The sequence below is a fragment of the Hyaena hyaena genome, unplaced genomic scaffold (genome assembly GCF_003009895.1).
Source record: "Hyaena hyaena isolate Hyena2069 unplaced genomic scaffold, ASM300989v1 scaffold_1362, whole genome shotgun sequence".
NCBI lineage: Eukaryota > Metazoa > Chordata > Mammalia > Carnivora > Hyaenidae > Hyaena > Hyaena hyaena.
Genome location: NW_024081995.1, coordinates 235,812 through 255,915, shown reverse-complemented (window position 1 = coordinate 255,915; position 20,104 = coordinate 235,812).

Sequence of the window (20,104 nt, the reverse complement as noted above, 5' to 3'; positions counted from 1 at the left end):
TAATTTCACTTTTATTTGCTTTCTTAGAATTTGATTACACATTTTTATTTTATATTTAATATCTGATTTATTTATTTATTGAGGTCTTTATCTGCTTACATTGCCCACAAATTTTAGTGATTCTTACTCATGGTATCTTGTTTTGTTGTGCATTTTGCATATATTTCTTGAAACTTTATTTGTAGGGATTCCTGGAGGCCTATATTAAAGACGGATTCCACTAGAAAGAAACTGTCCAGTCTCTGCCACCATCCTGGGATTTTTACGAAATTCTTCATGCATACACATGTGTGTTCTTGGGTGTGTGTGTGTGTGTGTGTGTGTGTGTGTGTGCGTTTGACACCCCATACAGTATGAGTTTTCTTTGACATAACCACGTCATAACTGGTTTGTGGTTATGAATTTTAAGGGAATATATCTCTCTTGCATCCTGTGCAGAGTCTCCAAATATGCAGTTTTATTCCTCCCTTTGGGAAGGATGGTGGGCTGGTGATGGGCTGGTGACTGGCTTCTGTTTACTTCTGCTTTATATACACTGAGTATATGGCTTTTGGAGGGCTAGTCATATGCAGGAGTGTCTCATATTAGATTTCCCACTTAGGGTGACCCCTAGACTTTTTTTTCCCACATCCTCAGAAATCAAGAAATCCAAAGCCACATTTACTTGGAACAGGAAATGTTCTCAAGACAAAGACAGATTCAGGGTTACTTAACTCTCTTTGTTCCTCTGTTCTGAGTATTACTTACTAAGTCGTTACTTATTCATTCCAAAATGAATATAGAAAGCAGTAATTTAGTTCTTTCAGCAAAAGTCATTCACAGTAACCAGTTGCTCAAGAGATATTTGGTGAAGGTATGAATGAATGATTTTTCAGGTCCCCCTATATACAATTAATTGATGGCTCATCCAAGCTGTCATAGAGACTGGCAGGGAACAGATGTTTTTCCCATAGAATATTTCTCTGTATCAATACCTCTTCTACAGAGCAACATAGAAAAAGAATTATGAAGGAAAAAGAAACCCTCTTTCCCGCCTTGCCTTTGCTAAAACAGAAGAAGAAAGAAAGAAGGAAATAAGTGGAAGAGAAAATGGGGGTGGGATGTTTAGAATGATGAGAGAACAGCTTGGGGGTGGAACTGTGAAGTAGAAGCTTCTCTGTTTGGTATTTACTCACTCAAGAGTATCTCTTACATTTCTCTCTCGTATCTGGAACTATTGCCAGTTACTCTACAGATATTCCTGCACATCTACGGACACAAAGGAATGGATTCTGACTCTTAAGTATTTCCCAACTTCACATTCTGATCTTATCCAGCATGTTACTACTCTAATGGGCCAAAAGAGAAATCCACTGGTTTACTGAAGAGAAGGTTAAATTGCAGATTGACCAGCAGAGGAAAATACTTCCTCTCAGGTATCCAGAATCCATTTCAGGGCCTTCCACTGGTCTTTGAACTCTTTCTTTCTCTACTGCCCTTTTGCATTAGATCTTTCAAGAGAAATATGTTTATCCCTTTACCCTATGGCCTGGGTGGTCTGAATCAGTGAAATTATTCCATTTCTCAGAGCCACATTAACAGAAACATGACTGCAGATAGTGTGGTTTTTCCATAAGTCATAATGCTTTTAGAAGCACTTTATTATCTCCCAAGATGAGTTATGTGACATCCTATAATGGGACCTAAATATCAGGACCTATGATCTTTCTCAAGGTGAGCACCGTCTCCTCACTCCTTCCCTCTCTCCAAGCCATCATCTCACCGTCTCCTAAGGACTGTGGGGTGCTAACATATACACCACACACTCCCAAGTTTCAGAACTTGACTAGTGTTTCATCCATGCATGTTTCCCGCAATGAAGAGCACTCTTAGGCAGAAGTTGCAAGATTTCTTGAGACGAGAAATGGTTTGTTAATGGCTGCCATTATCAAGCAGGGCGCAAGAGGTGAGTTGATGGAACATGGCCTGCTTGCTTAATGGGAGCTAGTGACCGACACTGTCCTCAGGAGAAAAGAAAGTACTGAGCGGATGTTCTAGAATACGGACCACTCCCCAGATCGAGCGGTACGAAAGGGCAGTGCACCTCTGTCATACCTCTGTCATGTTTGTGCTTAGAAAACTTTCTTGCTTAAGCATCCCCATGTACAAGCACTACAGCATGGATTCTGCTAGCAGATATTGCCCCGTTTTGCAAAAAGGAGTTTTCTCGGGCCATCAGTGTGGGCTCTCCCCACAATGAATCACAGCACTGGACTTCCTCCTGACATCACACTTCAGTCAAAAACTTTTTGCACAAAATGTCACTTTCAAAGTTGTGGTTTGGAAAAAAAAAAGTGTCTTTATAAAAAATTCATGGCCACAATGATCTGATAATGCAGTGTTCTGATACCAGCAGATGTTTTGTCTAACATGTTCCCTGAAGCTGTACTCTGTGCCTTCATATCTTTCATTTCCAGTTGCTATCTGCTGACTGTGGGATGTCATGTACGTACCCTATAGCTATGCGCGGCAATTCGCATCTAACACCACCGCGCGTAATGAGCTTCACAAGATGCTTGTCGCAATAACTCCGTACTTCCCTAACCATATGGAACACAACACTCTAAAGCCCATAGACACTTTTTTTTATTACAGTTCAGATCCTTAAAACATAATCTGTGTGATGTCTAGTGAATGTACGTGAAGAGCTGCTGAAAACAAAGTTAACACTTGTTCACATCATCTGTTACAAATGTCCAATTTGGGACAATAAATTTCCTCGGAACCTGTTCTTTTGCTGACTCGTTGCTTTATCTTTTTTTCCTCTTTCTCTCACGTCGTTTTTTTTATGAACTATGCATATGTATTAAATGGGATTTGTTGTCCCTAGATACCAATTTGCATAAAGTACAAGCCATCATTGGTTGGAGAGAAGCAAATTACTTCTCCGGCAAGATCACACTTTTTTTTTTTTTTTTTTTTTAATTTTAACAAACCGCAGGCAGAGGCTGTTAACAGCACTTAGCCAGATATGCAAAGTATCACTTTTCTCAAAAGCAGCTTGATCAATGAGGGGGAAGAAAAAAAAAAGTGAGAGGTGATATTATTCAATTAAGTACCATATAAAGCTGACCTGAAACAGAAATGCCATACCTGTTTAGCCACCTGTCCACCTGTCGGTAAGATGAGCCTCTGCATTTCCCCTTCAGTTCAGGTCAGGAATTCAAGTCTTGAGGGGGATCACTGAGAGACTCAGTTAGCAAAGAAGTGAGACCAACTCAGCAGCTTTTAAAAATAAGACGAATCTCTCAGTTTTATTCTCTGCTTTTCAGAAAACTCACCAGTCTGGATTTCTTTCTCTTTTCAGTTACTCTTGCCATTCTTTTCTCTGTGGCTTGGTAATCCAGCAACTCTCTGTCAATGGTTCTGCTTATAATTGCTGACTCACATGTCTTGTAAACTGCAAGTAGGACCCGCGACCCCTGCCTCTGCCGAGCACGAGAAGCAGATTTTCTCTAACAGATGCGGGAACAAGTGTGGAACATTTTGGATGGGGCCCCAGCATCCAGGTCCACACTAGTCCATGGCGCTCTCTTCCCACTGCTCTTGTCGTGTACACCTGTGACAACTTGGCAATTGCCTGTGTGATATCGCAGAGACTTGCAAATTCCAGCTTGTCCCTCTGCCTAGCAGAGCTGTGCTAGTTTTTGCTAAATAAGGAAACAAACAGCTCTCTCAGCCAAGAATCTCAGACGATGTATGGGGGGTGGAAGTTGGGAACCTTAGAAACAGCTGGGAATAAATGACACTCTCCAACTTTTGACAAACTTGCCATAGAGACTTCAGGAGACTGTGGTCTGACTTAGATGAACATTTCAGTTAAGTTTAAGTTCCAGGGGTTTTGATATGTGTTATAGAATAATTGAATTTTTCAGATCAGTTTAAATCATTCCAACCAGACTTCGTGTGTTTTACAGGTAGCAAAGACATGTTATAACCATTGTAATTCCTAAAAATAAACAAGGGATTGTTAGTAAATTCTGCTCCACAGTCTAGGAAGGGGCACTCCATTATTCATTGAGGAGAAACAAAGAGATTTGAATACATTATCTACCCCCATTGTTTTGTCCAGAGACCAAGCTGAGTTAGAAACAAATGAGTGAGAAACTAACTTCGTGATATAAGGGGCTTATACTCCTACCCACGTTATCTCTGGTAAAGACAAAGAAATGACCAAAATTCACCACGCAGAAGTCAGAGACTCTGGGAGTGTGAGTGTTCATGTGCATGTGAGTGTTTCCCCTCACCGTTGTGTACCTAGTGCCTAGAAAGCTGGTACTTAGGAGGTGCTCAATACATATTCGTTAAACGAATTAATGAATGGCTGAGTAGTGAATTAATGGACACATAAAGGAAGTGGGCTGTGCACAAAAAAATTATCTGTTAATATAACTAGAGCAAAAGATTAATGAAAGTCCTGTCATGTAAGATCATACTCTAAATTCCATCATAGAGATCCTTTGAGTACCTGGATTGTTCTAGGAAATAAAGTAAGCATTGCTAATAGAGTCTGGGAGGTAGTGGTTGTGGTAATGCATGGAATTTGGAATAGAAACAAACAAAATAATACCACTTACTAATGCAGTGAACTTTGGTAAGTTACTTAATCTCTCTGAACTTTAGTTTCCTCTACTGTGAAATAGGAAAAAATACCTAGGGCACAGGAATGTTTTGGTGATTAAATGAGATTAATCAGTATCAAATATCACAGTAAACGCTCACTGACTGTTAGATTCCTTTTTCTTTATCCGCCCCTAAGAACTTATCTAATTCTATTCTTTGAGATGAAAACACTAAAAGATATCCCCTGTGGCGGAAAACCTTGGAATATTTAGGGAGGAGCACAGAACTACTTCTGAGAAGAAAATGCATGAAGGGAGGAGCTTTTTTGTTTCCTTGACCTGACTCTTGCCTCTGCCCATGCTGTTTCACCTGCCTGGAACACGTTCCTTTCTTCTGTTCACTTATCCAAATTATATTTAGTTATCCAGTTCCTAAGCCCTCACTGCTTAGGAAACAAGGCTTCAGAGCTCATTAAGTGGGCTTATGCATTGTTCCTTCAACCTCAAAACATAAATATTTCTGTTTTATTGTGTTCAATCAGTTGTCTTCTGCTGTGTAACAAATGACCTTAAAGCTTTGTACTGGGAAACAGCAGTTAATTGTTTCTCACAATCAGTGGGTTACCTGCACGGTTCGGCTTAGATCTACTTATGCTATTGCATTTAGTTGGAGGGACGGCTGGGTTGAAAGTTCTTAAGAACTCACTCACATGTTGGAGCTGACTATTGCCTAGACCATCTTGGTTTTTCTCCACGCGGTCTCTTCCCCTCCAGGAGGCAAGATGGATTTCCTTCTGTGGCAGTGTCAAGGCAATGTGCCAATAAGGTGAACATGGAAGCTGTGTGGCCTTTTAAGGACAGAGCTCCAGAACTGACACAAAGGCTTTTCTGCCACATTTTATTGAACAAAACAAATCACCAGGCCAACTCAGATTCAAGGGGGTAGGAAGGAGATTTTACCTCTGGAGGGGAGACATGTCAATGCCACACTGTAAAGAGTTGTACATATTGGATTTGGAGGTATTCATGGCCATTACATAATCAACCACTGGTACCCCCTACTTTGATTTTGAGGATTTGAATCAAAGTTCTCTTTATCTCTGGCCCCCATTTTGAATGCCTATCCTTGTGAACTGTCTAGTTTCCAAGGCCTCTACAGGCACCAAGTCCCTATTTCTAGATTTTCCATATTTAGAGTCACTAGTGTACTCTTCTAAACAGAGGACTGCCAAATCATGTTTCATTCTTCCTTACTCTATGATCTCTATGATGGGAAGGAACAATGGAAACTTGTTTTCATCCTGATACAAAATACGCTACCTTTCAGTAAAGCCTACGTTAAAAGGAAGAAAGATCTTGACCTAACTTTATACCTCAAGAACTAAAAAAGAAAAACAAACTAAATCCAAAGTCAACAGAAAGAAGGAAATAATAAATACAAGAGATGAAATAATCAGTGAATAGATTAAAAAAACATATTTTTTTTAAAATAAATAAAATCAACAAACTTTTAGTTAGACTAAGAAAAAAGAAGATTCAGATATGTCAAATCAGAAATGAAAAGGAGATATTACAACAGATGTCTCAGAAACTAAAAGGATCACAAAAGACTATTCGAATAATGAGTTGCAAACAAATTGAGTAACCTAGAAGAAATGAATACATTTCTAGAAATCTACAAGTTAACAAGACTGAATCAAGAAAAAACAGAAAGCCCTAAACAGACCAGTCATAAATAAGAAGATTTGAAGTTATGAAAAACTTCCCCAAAAACAAAAAGTCCAGAACCAGATGGCTTCGTGGATGAATTCTACCAGACATTCAAAGAAAAATTGATTCTAATCCTCTTAAAAGCCTCCAAAGAATGGAAATAGAAAGAATACTTTTAAACTAATTTTATACAGATAGCATCACCCTGATACAAAAGCCAAATGAAGACATCACAGGGAAAACAAAAACAAAAACAAAAACAAAACAAACAAACAAAAAAAAACTACAGGCCAAAATCTCTGATGAACAAAGATGCAAAAATACTTCACAAAAAACTAATAATGCAGATTCAATACAATCCCTGTCAAAATTCTAATGAAATTTTCACAGAAGTAGAAAAAGCAATTCCAAAACTATTATGGAATTACAAAAGAGCCCAAATAGCCTAACCGATCCTGAAAAATGGAGCTATCACATATCCCAAATTCAGATTGTATTACAGAATATAGTAATCAAAACAATATGGTACTGGCATAGAGACATAGACTAATAGGACAGAATAGAGAGCTCAGAAGTGAAACAAAACATATATGGTCAACTAATTTTCCATAAGGGCACCAAGGATACACATCAGAGAAAGGATAGTCTTTTCAGTAAATGGAATTGGGAAAACTGGAAATCCATCTACAGAAGAGTGAAACTGGACTCATATCTTAAACAATGCACAAAAATCAGTTCAAAATGGGTAAAAAACAAATGTAAGACCTGAAACTGTAAAACTCCTAGAAGAAAACATAGAGTAAAAGCTCCTTGACACTAGTCCTGCAAGCATTTCTTAGGTATCTTAGATGCACCAAAAGCTCAGGCAACAACATCAACAACAACAAGAAAAAAAAAGCAAAAATAAAGCAGGACACCAAACTACAAAGTTACTGCAACAAAAGAAATCAATGAAATAAAAAGGCAACTTATGGATTAGGAGAAAGTATTCACAAACCATATATCTAATAAGGAATTAATGTCCAAAATACATAAGGAACCCATACAACTCAATAGCAAAAAAACACAAAAAACAATTTTTAGAATGAGCAAAGGATCTGAATAGACATTTGTCCAAAGAAGACATGCAAATGGCCAATAGATATATAAAAGCTGCTCAACATCACTAATCATAATAGAAATGCAAATTGAAGCTTTGAAGTATCACTTTATACCTGTTAGGTTAGCTAGTATTCAAAAGGTAAAAGATGACAAGTGTTAGTGAAGAGGTGGAGAAAAGAGAACTCTTGGACACTGTTAGTGGGTGTGGAAATTGGTACAGCCATTATAGAAAACATTAAGGAAATTCCTCAAAAAACTAAAACTGTAACTACCATATAAGTCAGCAATTCCAATTTTGAGTATATATCCAAGAGAATTGAAATCAGGCTCTCAAAGTGATACCTGCACTCCTATGCAACATTATACACCATAGCAAAGATAAGGAAATGACCTCTGTTGGTGACAAATAAATAAAATGTGTGTGTGTGTGTGTGTGTGTGTGTGTGTGTATATGTATACATACACACATATATATATACGCACAACGGATTATTATTCAGCCCTAAAATGGAGATTCTGCCATTTGCAACAACATGGATTAAGCTGGAACACATCATGCTGGATACAGTGAAATAAGCCAGATACAGAAAGAAAAAACAAAAATTACATGAGCTCACTTACATGTGGAATCTAAAATTGATGTCCATATGCAAAAACGTTGAGTTCATAATTTCCTATTCCCATGCAAATAAATCTAGATACAGGCCTTATGCTTTTACAAAAATTAGCTCAAAATGTGTCATAGGACTAAATATAAAACACAATACTGTAAAATTCGTAAAGAAAAAAATTAGAAACAATTTATGTAACATAAGGTTTGGTGATCAGTTTTTAGACACACCACTAAAAGCATATAAATTGTACCTTTTTAGAATTAAAATTGTCTGCTCCAGGGGCACATGGGTGGCTCAGTTGGTTAAGCGTCCAACCTCAGCTCAGGTCATGGTCTCGCGATCCATGAGTTCAAGGCCCGCGTTGGGCTCTGTGCTGACAGCTCAGAGCCTGGAGCCTGCTTTGGATTCTCTGTCTCCCCCTCTCTTTGCCCCTGCCTGCTCGCTCGCTTGCTCTCTCAAAAATAAATAAATATTAAAAAGATTGTCTGCTCTGCTGAAGACAACATCAAGAGAGTGAAAAGACAAGTATCATTGACTTGGAGAAAATATTTGTAAAACACATATCTTGGAAAAGAGTTGTATCCCAAATATAGACAGAACCCTTAAAACCCAACAATAAGAAAACAACCCAATTAAAAGACCTGAACAGACAGCTCACCAAAGAAATAATACAGATTGCAAATAAATATATGAGGGTACTGCCTCAGTAGCATTGTTATCGGGAAATTGCTTTCTGAGTTTTGCCAAGTTGTTTTTCTTAATCTCTTTAAAGAATCTTCTTTTTCTTCCTTAGTCTGTTATAGTGAATCACATTGATTGGCTTTCGAATGTTGAACCATCCTGCATTCATGAACTAAAGCTCATGGGATCATGATGTATTATTATTCTTTTATATATTGCTGAAAAACTATTTTGCTAATATTGTTTAATGTTTAATAATAATGTTTTGTTGAATACTTTTGTGTCATGTACATGACAGACATTGGTTGGCACTTTTTTATTTCTTGCATTAATTTTGTCTAGCTTTTCATATGAGGGTACTGCCTCACAAAATACATTGGAAAATGTGCCCTCCATAACCATTTTTATGTAAAATTATGTAAGAATGTGGGAAAGTTATATTATTTTTTTCTTAAATATTTGGTATACTTTATTGGTAGAGCCATTAGGGCCTGGACTTTTGTTTGCTGGAAAGTTGTTAATAATGAAAATTTTTCTTTAATTGATGTGGGGATATTCAACCTGTCTGGGTCTTCTCAAGTGAGTGTATTCATCTTTCAAGTAATTGGACAATTTCATCTAAATTGTCAAATTTATAAGCATAGAATTTTTTTTAGCATTCTCTTATTATTTTAGAATCCCTCCTTATAATCTGATAATCTGTAGTAATATTTCTTTTTATTCCAGATATTGAAAATTGGCATCTTCTCCCTTTTTTATTAGTCAGTCTGGCTGGCTTAGACTTTTCAGTTATTTTATCTTTTCAGTGAAGCAGCTTTGGGTTTTATTGACTTGTTTCTATTGTTTTTCTCTGTTTTCAATTTTGTTGATTTCTCTTCTTATTTTTATTATTTCCTCTTGTATGTTTGCTCTCTAATTTGTCTTTCTTTGCTGGCTTCTTAAGGTGAAGCTTAGATCATTGATTTGAGTCCTTTCTTAATACTAATGTAAGCATTTAATGCTATGAATTGTGCTCTAGACATTGTTGTAGCTTCATTCTAAAAGGAATAGGTTTGTTGCCACTTTGACAATAAGTACAAAATATTTTTGTTTTGACACTTTTCAGATTTTTAAAAAAATGTTTAATGTTTATTTATTTTTGAGGGAGAGACAGAGCACGAGCAGGGGAGGGGCAGAGAGAGAGGGAGATGCAGAATCCGAAGCAGGCTCCAGGCTCTGAGCTGTCAGCACAGAGCCCGACGCTGGGCTTGGACTCACAAACTGTAAGATCATGACCTGAGCCGAAGTCAGACGCTCAAGCAAATGAGCCATCCTGGTGCCCCTTCAGATTGTTTTTATTTCCTTATGATCGAAGAACATACTTTGTATAGTTTTTATTTCTTTTAAATTTGTTATGGTTAGTTTCATGGCCCACAGTAGAGTTGATGTGGTGTATTCAGCTGTTTTTAGGTATAATGTTCAACAAATCTCAATCAAATCAGTTGATGGTATTGTTTAGGTCTTCCATATCCCTGCTAATTTTCTTTCTACTTGTTTTATTGATAATTGGAAGAGGAATTTTAAATCTCTAACTATAATTGTGGATTTGACTCTTTCTTTTCCTCCTATTACCTTCTATTGCCTGTGAATTCATCATATTTTTCTGGTTTGTTTTAGGGTGTTTTTTTTTTTTTTTTTTTCCAGTCGTTGGATTTTTCCCTGGACATTTTGTATGAAACTGAGAGTCTGGGTGTCATTCAAGTCTGTGGTGAATGTTGCTTTTTTTCTTTTTTCCTTTTTTAATTTTGCTAGGTTCTGCTGATAAAGCCTTTCTTGTCTTTGTGCTCATGGTTTCATGAGATGTCAAAGCTTTTGCTATGTTGCTCTAGACATTTTCTACATAGGTACCTCTAGCTGTTAGTCTGGGACTTGGTGTTGGTTTATGTTATAGTTCAGTCCTCAAAGTCTTTCCTCTGCTGGTTCATATCTATTACACACATTCACAGCTTATGGGTGAGCCCATGACTTGTGTCAGTTCTTATAGAGAGGAAGGGGCTATCTTCTCCAGCTTTGTCCTCTCTGAGATTTTTCATACACAAATTAGCCTTCAGGGAGGCTTTCCCCATCAGAGGTTTCACTATCTCACGCTTGAGTCAAAGTTGGGGAAAAAAAAAAATTAGAAATTAACCTGTCTGCTATCGCTAACTTTTCAGAGTCTTCAGAGAGTTTCTTTTTAAATAATATCTAGAGCTTTTAGTTATAAACAGTAGGAGCAATAGGTACATTGGACTTACTCCATTTTGGCAAGCACCAGGAGTGCTAAACTGGCCTTAATAAGTTCTACTAATACCCTATAGGTACTTCTCAAGGAACTCCTAGGTGATGTTTAGGTAACGCGCTTTGTGTGAAAATATGTACATAAAAGGTATCAAGAAATTCTCTATCCAACATGGCACGTGTGTGTGCTGAAATTCAGTAACTGTCTTAATGAAAGAATTTACAGATGACTGCCACCTAGCAGAGGCTCAATGCTTGTATTTCTTATTACAAATAAATATCGATAATTAAAAACAATTTCCAAATATAGTTATAAAAATGTTTACATAATATAAAGCATTCCATTCAAGGGGTCTGTTAAGCAATAAGTCAATCTAAAAGACATAAAATAGACTTTGATCTTCTCAGGCATATATATTTTATACAAAAGCCATTTTACTTGAATGAGAGGTTATTTCACTTCAGTTACCAATCATGTTCTGTTAAATCTACCCAATTATTGATCTTAGTTGTGAAAACCTTTCTAAAAAAAATTCTTAATGTTTTATTTATTTTTGAGAGAAAGAGAGACAGCATAATCAGGGGAGGGTCAGAGAGAGAGGGAGACACAGATTCTGAAACAGGCTCCAGGCTCTGAGCTAGCTGTCAGCACAGAGCCCGACGCGGGGCTCGAACCCACGAACCGCGAGATCATGACCTAAGCTGAAGTATGCCTCTTAGTTGTGAAAATCTTGAGACGACAATGCTTGATTTGCTTTGCTTTGTAGATTAGCATCATCAGGTTCTTACTGTGAAGAACTATGAAGTCATCACGGTTCTAAAATTTGATGTTCAGCCTTTCTGCGTTAAAATTTTCATATCATCACACTTGAATGGATCTCAGGGACAGAATTGTATTATCTAAGCTCACAGAATCTGATGAAAAAAAAAAAAGAAACAGAATGATCATTTTCTAAGTAGAACTATAGCTGTCACACAAACACACTCACAGAAACAGTATATTTCCACTGGCTTGAATGACCCATCCTCTTCTTATAAGCATGTCTATAAAGGAACCACCATAAGTAGACGGGGTGCTATTGAACTGGATATCAGAACTAGGAGAGTGTATTGATTTGAGTGTTTAATAGCAGTATTGTACTGTATACTCAGGCAAATTATTGTTCTACTACTGATAGCTCTGAGAGTTGGTACAACATTTTAACAATGTGGAGAGAGTAGATTCCTGTTTTTGAGTTGGAAGGAGATGAAATAAGTGAGATACCAAGAACCTCACACTCTTAATCAAACAATATAAACCCTACAAGGACTACAGTCAATTAACAGTATGCCCCCATATGAACAATCAACTCTCAGCCATTTCCCTCCAAGTAGATAACAAAAATGGTGGAGATTTTTAAAAATCCCTCTTTATTGTGCCAACACTGGAAGAGACAGAACTTAGAAGGAAGAATGAGAGACATAAAAAGGAGCAACCCAACCCCCCCCCCCCCGACCTGCATACAAACCATTACTAAACACACACATTATGGCTTATGGTAGAGGGGAATAGAGACAGATATAGATCCTTAGAAGGAATAGGAAAAGAAACAAGATAATGCAGAGCCATAGAAGACAAGATAAAAAGGAAACTTTAAGAGGAAGAGAGTAATCAACAGGTCATGTAATCAATAAGCTACATGTGGCAGGGGTTGCATAAGGTATTGGCCATAAAAAGGCCTCTTGAACTTGGAAGTCAGATTGAGAAAGCTCTTTGAGTAAAGTGCAAATGGATAAAACATAGCTTTAGATGGTGAGAATGCAGAGATCGCTGAAGAGCAGACTATTTGTGGTGTCTGGCAGAAAAAAAGGAAAAATAGGGAGTCAGAACATTAACTTTGCGAGAGAATCCTTATTTTTATGATGCAAATCCCTAAGCTTCTCATTAGAAAGAAGGGAGGTCTAAAGATTCAAAGAGGTAGTGTGGAGACGTAAAAATTATTTATTGAGCACCTACTATGCATCTAACATTGTTTTCAGTGCTAGAGATATGGCATTGAAAGAAAGAGGCAAACATCTTTGCCTCTTGTGATTTACGTTCTAGTGAAAAGAGACAGGAAATAAAATAAGTAAAATACATAGTTTTTAGATGTTGACATGTGCAGAGGAGGAGGAATATTCTCAAGTAATATTCAGCTTTTTGAGAAAGAGAAATGCCTCTTCCTCCAAGAAAAAAAAAATGTGTGATGAATCTAGAGAGACCCTCTCAAAAGGAGATGGTTTAGAACAATTGAGTCATTGTGTACAGGAAAGTGTCCTTTTATCTCTGCTTTTGCTTAAAACTTCTCTTACCAATATTTGTCAACATTTTCCTGGGCCTTTCCTGGGCCTCCTACTTCCCTCACTCTACATATGCAGGAATTAACACATATTGGAGAGTCTAACCATTGATGTATAATCTTGGTCCCTTCATTATGAATGGTGATACAATTCACAGCAAGCAGGTAGTGCATTTTCCAGTTACACATTCTATTGTCTCATTAGCTGTCATACGTCACCTGCACCTACCTATCAACTAGCACATTTTCCTTCATTATGTGCCCACAGTCGTTTTTAGTGACAATCAGCATATCCTGAATTGTCACAACAAGCCCTAATTTCAAGCAGTAAACCATATTTCAGCTGCGTTTTAGAACAAGTTTATGTGTATAATATGGTTTCAGCAAATGTAATTGAGTGTAATAGAGTTGATTTCCTGTCCACAACACCCCTTTCCATATTTGTATATGGTGTATTCCTTTTAACCATTGCTTGCAGAGTAATCCAGTTTTTCACTGTGGGTGATGAACTCTACATTTGTGGCTTCAAACCTAATGGCACATGGAGTTTGAATAGCTTGCTAGAGCCACCCAACATATCAGGGTCTTGCTCATCATCTTCATAGGTTAGTTCTAGATGGTTGGCAATTTCAAAAGCAGTAAGGCAGCCCTGGATAGAGTCTATGAAGAGTCTCTGAAAGAAGGACGATTTCTAGAAAAAGCAGATTCATTCCACCCAAAGTACATTCTGTCTCATGAGCCAAATTCTCCTGTTTTCCTTTGGAGCTCTGTTTGCCTGAGACAGAAGTGTCATTTTCCAGCCCTCGTCAGAGACATGCAAATACTCACAAATGCCTTAATCCAATATTTATCTGCTTCGTCCTTTAAGTCCATGAACTGTAATAGTCAGATGATGCAGACTGTCTCCACATCTGACCTCCCACATGCGATCTGTGAACAGAGTCCCCAGTTCACTCCCACTCTCTAACTCTGCCCCGGGCTGCAGCTGCCCCAGACTCAGGAACCCCGCAGCACCCATGGTTTGAGACCTTGTCAAAGTTGCACGCTCGCTTACGGAATGGAGCAGTTTTCCACCCCACTGTGAGCAAACTCCAACTCGAGTCCCCTTTGCTTTCAGCTCTGCCTTAGAACAGGACCCTGGCTGAGCTTTCATCTAGCAGCCTGGTGTCTTCTCAAAACAGTCTTTCTTGACTCCTCCTTGGCCTGAAATATCCCGAAACAGCACTTCTGGGAATCCCAATCAGAGATTCTTCCTCACTTTGTATATAACCGCGAAGCTAACAATACAGTTGAGACAAACAGTGCCAATTTTATCTTTCATTCGTTTAGGTTTTTCGAATTAGACTAATCTGATCCCCTCCCCCACACCAACCTCCCATCCCAAATCCATATGCACAGTCTTCTCAGTGGGAGGTAAAGGGCATTACATCCTAAAGGTTTCTGCTAAATTTCTCCATTCCTCTTTGCCAACAGGAGGAAGCTATGTTTCTTCTGGGTTTGCTAGTAATGGGATTTTTTTTTCCTTTTCCTTAACACAGTTCTATAATTAATGCATGTTTCTTTGATTCTGCATTTATATTTAACACATTTTAAAAGGTACAAAATGCATTTTAAAGACGCTTCTTGTTCCCTTGTGATTATTCGAGTCCGGAGGAGCCATGTAAGGATTATGAGAGGAACTCAGAGCAAAGAGGAGTAAGCTATTGACAGAGACTCCCCAGAGCAGAAGCCATGTGAAGGGGAAGTTCATGAACTTGGAAACTCTTGCACCACCTGCTGGTAATTTAGGAAAGCAATTAAATGCCAGACGTGGACTGACACACTCACTGTGGCATTTGGGAGCAACCACACTCTTTGGGTATCATATTATCATCTGAGTCTGGAGGGCTGACAGAGGCAGCGCCTGTGCTTAAACTTATGGAAAACTTAGTTCTGGCATCTCACACCCCTGGAAAACTGGCCGATTTTAAAAAGAACTCTTTCTCCTCTTCCCCTAAATCCACTCCAGGCGTACCTCAGCCCTGGAAAGCTCTTTGGACTCCTCTCTCCTCCCTCTACTCCAACATCGCCTCTTTGGCAGGTTCCTAAGTGGGCTCTTTCTCCCCAGCTCTTGGAGCTCATTCCCAAAGAATAATGTCTACTCTGTTGTGGGGGGAAAGTGCCCTGAGACCTTCACTAGATGCAAAGAGACTCAGAGGCCAGGATGATTTATATGGCCTACAAATCATGGAAGGGGAAGCTCTGAGGAGAGAAAGGAAGAGGGCCAGCAAGAACCAGGGCTTTCCTCTTGCTTCCAGGATGCCCCGATCTGCATCCCTCGGCTGTCTCCATGAGCACCCAGCAGTCACTGCACACTGTTCAGGGAGCCACTAGAAGCTACATATCACGTGACATGTAGTCAGTATGACTGATCATTATCCAGTAACTCTGAGGTATAAAGAATCCAGGTGATTTATACAGCCGTGGTTCTCAGCCCTTACACCAAATCACGTGGGGAGATCGTCACACTGGTAGATTCCTGGGTCCTGTCCCGGAGATCCAGATTTAAGAGGTCTAAGTAGAGCTGTGGCATCTGCCATTCTAACAGGGCCTCTCGGTGGTTCTGATACTCAGACTACTCTTTATGAAACACTAAAAGCAGCCTGTAGAATGAAAGATCTTGCATTGTTTCCATTCCCAAAATTGGGTTCTCCCATTACATCCTCTGTCCTTTTATTCCATCATCTTTATTGTAGCTGTTTGGCGAGGAAAGCAGGATTACTGTTAGGAGATTAGAAAATAAAATTAAAATCAAATAATCTAAACCCAAGCCCAGACAGATAACTCATGTTAAACCGTTTACTTTTTGGTGTGTATTCTTGCAGAATTTTTGTACACACACACACACACACACACACACACACACACACACACACTTTATAGGTTGTTGTGTTGCCTTATGAATATATTAGCAATGTCTTTGCATGTTGACAAACCCATAATACCTTCAACATCATTTTAATGGCTTTTCCATTAAACAGATGTATGGTTATTTAGCCAGAGCCCTAGTGTTGAATATTTAGATTTTCCCCAATAGTTCTATCCGTAAAAACAAACCTGCAATCAACATTTCTGTGCAGCTGCCTGCTTGTTCAACCTTTACCTTAGGACAGATTTCTCATGGTGGAATTGTCAAGTCAAAGGGAATACATTTTAAGGCTTTTGATACATTTACTATATGCAAAGTATTGCAGATATTGCTAAATGTCCCCCAAGAAATGTTTCTTGATTTACCCTCCCAGCAGCAGTTTATAAAAGGGAGGAAACACACCTTTGCCAATCTGGGTATTATAATATAGGGGGAAAAAAGAATTATCATCCATATGTTCTGATATAAAAAAGTATTTTCATCGTTTTAATGTGCAATTATTTGCTTCATAGGATGAAACATTTTAACTATATATTTGCCATTTAAGGTTCTTACTTTATGAACCATTTACTCACATTCTTTGCCCACTATATTCTTTTTTCTGCTGTTTGTTTATTTGTGAGAGAGGCAAAGCACGAGAGGGGGGGTGGTCAGGGAGGGAGGGAGACAAAGAATGTGAAGCAGGCTCCAGGCTCTGAGCAGTCAGCACAGAGCCCAACATGGGGCTCGAACCCAGGAACGGTGAGATCATGCCCTGAGCTGAAGTCAGACGCTTAACCAGATGATCCACCCAGGCGCCCCAATTTGCCCAATATATTCTTGTAACACCTGCCTTTTTCTTACTAGCCAGGAAGAACTGTTCACATACTTAAGTGTGTTAACTTTGTGTCTACCTAGTTGCAAATACGTTTTCATGTATTTCTCGAAACATCTTATTCATGTCTTTAACTGTTTCTTCTGTGACACTGGTATTATGGACTTCTGTCTGGTAAATGTATAAATTTTGCTTTTAGAACTTCTGACTTTAATTTCATGTGGAAAGACCTCTCCCTCTTCAAAATGATATAAACATTCACTTACATGTTCTTTCAGTATTTCTATAGTTTATTTTTACATTTAGATATTTGATTCATCTGAAAATTTTGATATGGAAAATTAACTATTTTCTGTGGTGTCAGTTGATTGTCCCAGTAGCCATCAGTTCCCCTATTTTCTGTGAGAGAAACGTTCTGAACGTTGTCTAGGTTATATTCACATGCATGGTTTGGGAGAAACAAAATCTGTCTTTCGGGGGGTACCTGAAAGCCCCATGGTAAAACTCCCCCATGGAGCTGATTTTGAGACTCGCTAAGTCCTATGACTTCCAGAGGAAGCCATCGGCCTTCCTTACCCTTTCCTTCCCACTGTCTGCAGGCTGCCAGGTTTCCAAAGCCTGATAAACTGACTAGTAGCAGAGAAGATCGTGTAAGAAACCCGGTACAGTTTGATTCCGAGATTTCACTTGTCACTCCAGTTCCCTTCCACCGGCGCCCAGCATTTCCCAGCTGCAACACGAGCCAGTGAAATGAGCACGATGTGAGAGCAGGTGTTTATTTTGACCCTGGCTTTGTCGCTGTGTGGCCGTGCATCTCTCGGAGTCATCCATAAAATGGGTAGCTGTGCGTGTTAGGATGCTTGGGCTGCCAGCACAACACAGCACAGACTGGATGACTTGGTAGAAATGGATCTTCTCACAGTTCTGGAAGCCGGAAGTCGGTGATCAGCTCCCGGCAGAGTTACTTCCTGGTGAGGCCTGACTGGTGGATAGCCGCCTTCTTGCCATGTCCTCAAGTACTATCGCCTTTGTGCACATGCATGGAGAGAAATTGCCGGGGTCTCCTTCTCTTCTTACGAGGATACCAGTCCTATCAGATTAGAGGCTCACACTTACCTCATTCAACCTTATTTACCTTCTTAAAGGCCCCGTCTCCAAATACAGTTGCACTAGGATTGAGGCTTCAGCCTTTGAATTGTAGGGGGACAGAATTCAGCCCACACCATTGTGGATTTCTAGATCTCATACAGATGTAAACATTTTGAAAATAGTTGCAAATAAATGCCAGAGGCTTCGGAAGAAGGAGCCCAAGAATGCAAATTGCATTTCCACTGAAGTCAGCCAGTCTGTTTCTAGTATGTCACGTATGCCCAGGACTGTTCTGGGAGTCTCTGGGTGTTCAAGAAGCACAGTCCCTGCCTTTCAATGGCATCGTCTCTTGTCGTGGGGAGGTGATACCAACCTTTGAAATAATGCGAGAACAATACAAAACCAGTACAATTAAGGGCAAGATGGGGCTTCAGATACCTATGTACTAGGCAATCAGATATGAAATGCGTCTTAAGAGTTCAAATACCGAAGGTATGGTGAGCCTTCGGATTGTCCTCTGGGACTCCATATTCAGAGGCAAAGTAGAAAGCTGCGTCACTTTTCCCTGAGGAAGCCCCTTGTGAGAGTGTTGGTTTGTGCTGAACGGAGGTGGGTATCTGCTGTTCTGAGCTGGTGGATTAAACTTTAGATGATGCATGGATAGGGAAGCCCGGTGGAGTGTCGCCCCGGCACAGTTAAGCCCGTTACCTTCAGAGAGGCCTCCTAGATAGCCTACAGAGTGGTTGGAATTTTGGACCAAAGGAAGAGGGAAAGTAGCATCAGTGTTTTCTTTTCTGAACGCCGGCGCTATTTGAGAGAATGGAGGCCCAGGCGGGCTGAGAGGACCGCTTCCAGGTGTCTGAACCTGTCCTTCTCAGCAGGGATCTCACTTGTGCCAGAGAAGGAAGAAGGTGAGCTCATGGGTGCAAGCGTCGGCCTCTTCAGAAGACCAGCAGTGGTGTCAGTGTTCTGAAAGCAGATAATCCCAAACACCAATCCGGTGAGGGGCCAGGCAGACCGGGCAAGAGCAGGGAGGCACCCCACCCGGGCTCACCGTAACCCCTGCTCTTTCCCCCGTGACCGCCCTTCCTCACTTCTCATCCCTTGCCCCGTCCTTTGGAACGCAGGTTGCTAAATACCCGGTTGTAAACCCCACAAGTGGAGCTACCTGAAGTGGTTTAACCCACTGCAAGTGTTGTACCAATCATTCAACAATTCCCACGGCTGCTTTTGTGAGAAGCCTCTCTCTTAAGCCTCTGGTTTAAGAATTTAGAGTAATCATGTAAAAATGATACCCCTGTGCTCCATGATCCGCTGAATCTCGCTAATGCCGGATCCCAGAAGAGGGCTTATTAATGGTGAGACACAGTGCCTCTCTCTCGGCTCATGTTTCACACGGAGCTCTCTTATGGATTCAGCTGTAAACCTCGCTGCTGATAAAGGGAGTATAATGAACCTCCCTGCTCCCTGAGAGTGAAATCGAGGGCTGATGGACTAGTTACCTGCTGTATCTCCTGGCACCGCGGCCAGCCTGAGAGGTGTGCTTCATGGCTTTGGGAAATACAGGTGCAAGGCCATTTTCTTGCACACCTCAGGCTTTACTCTGCCGTGGTGAACGAGGCTGCCTTCAAAGATCCGTACTTGGAACTGGAGAGATGTTATAATTCCTTAAATACTTCCACGGTAATTGGCCTTGTCAGTCTCTGGTGCTAACGAACGGAAGTGCTCCTCATTTTGGTGCAATTTCAGTGAAATTGAAATCAGGCCTTTGAAATCTCTATATCTCGTGAACTAGATCATTCTATGATAGTTTGGGGCTCAGGACTTCTCTCACTTTGTTCTGACAGTGATCACTAGGTGAGTGCTTTCTCAATAGAAATCTGTGAAGGGCCCTGGGAGTAACACAGTTGTGTCTAGCCACCCCCACCTTCTGCCATTTGGAGTCCTTCCCCACACAGAATCTGCAAGGCAGCCCCCATCTTAGATGGGAAACCCTTTCTAGAACCCACCTC